This window comes from Propithecus coquereli, unplaced genomic scaffold, assembly GCF_000956105.1.
Source record: "Propithecus coquereli isolate 6110/MARCELLA unplaced genomic scaffold, Pcoq_1.0 Scaffold91, whole genome shotgun sequence".
Classification (NCBI taxonomy): domain Eukaryota; kingdom Metazoa; phylum Chordata; class Mammalia; order Primates; family Indriidae; genus Propithecus; species Propithecus coquereli.
Window position 1 is genome coordinate 4,800,376 of NW_012155396.1, and position 2,588 is coordinate 4,802,963.

Here is a 2,588-nt window from a genome sequence, read left to right on the forward strand (position 1 = left end):
TAAATAGACTTTTATTTTTTTGGAGCAGTTTTAGGTTCACAGCAAAATTGAGTGGAAGGTACGGAGATTTTCCATATGCCCCCGGCCCTTATACATACATGTACAGTCTCCCCCACTGTGAGCATCCTGTACCAGAATGGTACATTTATTTCAGTCGATGAGCCCACACTGGCACATCATGATCACCCAAAGTCCATAGTTTACATTAGGCTTCCCTCTTTGTGATGTGCATTCCATGAGTTTGAACAAATGTGTGATGACATGTACCTACCCTTATAGTAGTACAGACTAGTTTCACTGCCCTGAAAATCCTCTGTGCTCTGCCTGTTCATCCCTTCTTTCCCTCTAATCCTTGGCAACCACTGATTTTTTACTGTCTCCTTAGTTTTGCCTTTTTTGAAGGTCACATAGTTAGAATTATACAGAATGTAGCCTTTTCAAATTGGCTTCTTTCACTTGGCAATATGCATTTAAGGTTTCTTCATGTCTTTCATGGTTTGATAGCTCATTTCTTTTTAGGGCTAAATGATATTTCATTGTCTGGATGTACCATAGTTTGTTTATTCATTCATCTACTGAAGAACATTCTGGTTGTTTCCAAGTTTTAGCGATTATGAATAAAGTTACTGTAAACATCCATGTGCAGGTTTTTTTGTGGATGTAAGTTTTCAACTCCTTTGGGCAAATACCAAGGAGTGCAATTGCTAGATTGCATGGTAAGAGTATGTTTAGTTTTGTAAGAAATTGACAAATGTCTTCCAAAGTGGCCATACTGTGTTGCATTCTCCACATCTTCAACAGCATTTGGTCTTGTCAGTGTTGTCAATATTTTGGATTCTAGCCATTCTAATAGATGTGTAGTGATAGCTCCTTGTTGTTTTAATTTGCAATTCTCCAGTGACATACGATGTTGAGCATCTTTTCATATGCTTATTTACCATCTGTGTATCATCGTTGGTGAGATATCTCTTCAGGACTTTTGCCCGTTTTCTATTTGGGTAATTCATTTTCCTATTTTTGAGTTTTATGAATTCTTTATTTATTTTGGATAAAAGTCCTTTATCAAATATGTCTTTTGCAAATATTTTCTTCCAGTCTGTAGACTGTCTTTTCATTCTTTGAACAATGTCTTTCACATAGCAGAAGTTTTCATTTCAATGAGGTCTAGTTTATCAATTTTTTAAATTGATTGTGTCTTTGGTGTTGTATTTGAGAAGTCATTGCTATACCCAAGGTCATCTAGATTTTCTCCTATGTTACAGGAGTTTTATAGTTTTGCATTTTACATTTAGGTCTATGATCCATTTTGAGTTAATTTTTATGAAGGGTGTAAGGTCTGTGTCTAGATTCATTTTTTAGTATCTGGATGTCCACTTGTTCTAGCACCATTTGTTGAAAAAACTATCTTTGCCAAACCATTGTATTCCCTTTGCTGCTTTGTCAGGAAAGAAATCAGTTGGCTATATTTATATAGGTCTATTTGGGGGCTCTCTATTCTGTTCCATTGATCTATTTTTCTGTCATTTCACCGATGCCACACTTGAATGTTATAGCTTTATAATAAGTCTTTAAGTTGGGTAGTGTCAATCTTCTGACTTTGTTCTTCTCTTTCAATATTCTATTGGCTATTATGGGTCTCTTGCCTCTCCATATAAACTTTAGCATCAGTTTGTTGATATCCACAAAATAACTTGCTAGGATTTTGGCTGGAATTATGTTGAATCTAGGGATCAGGTTGAAAGAACTGACATCTTGGCAGTATATTGAGTCTTTCTATCCCCAAACATGGAATATCCCTCTATTTATTTAGTTCTTTGATTTCTTTCATCAGAGTTCTGGAGTTTCCCCATGTAAATCTTGTACATATTTTGTTAGATTTATACCTTAGCATTTCACTTGGGGGTTGCTAATACAAATAGTGTTGTGCTTTTAATTTCAAATCCCACTTGTTCGTTGCAGGTATATAGGAAACCAGTTGACTTTCATATATTAACCTTGCTCCTGCAATCTTCCTATAATTGCTTCTTCATTCTGGGAGTTTTTTGTTGATTGTTTTAGATTTTCTACACAGACAATCATGGCGTCTATGAACAAAGACAGTTTTATTTCTTCCTTCCCAATCTGGGTACCCTGTATTTCTTTTTTTATCTTGTTGCATTAGCTAGGACTTCCAGTACAACGTTGAATAGAAGTGGTAGAAAGAGCCTTCTTTGCTTTATTCCTGATCTTAGTGGGAAAGCTTCTAATTTCTTATAATTAGGTATAATGTTAGCTATAGGGTTTTTTTTGTTTTGTTTTGTTTTTTTGAGACAGAGTTCACTCTCTTGCCTGGGCTAGAGTGCCATGGTGTCAGCCTAGCTCACAGCAACCTCAAACCCCTGGGCTCAAGCAATCCTCCTGCCTCAGCCTCCCAGGTAGCTGGGACCACAGCCACGCGCCACCATGCCCGGCTAATTTTTTTTATTTTTAGTTGTTTGCCTAATTTCTTTGTATTTTTAGTAGAGACGGGGTCTTGCTCTTGCTCAGGCTGGTCTTGAACTCCTGAGCTCAAGCAATCCTCCCGCCTTGGCCTCCCAGAGTGCTAGGAT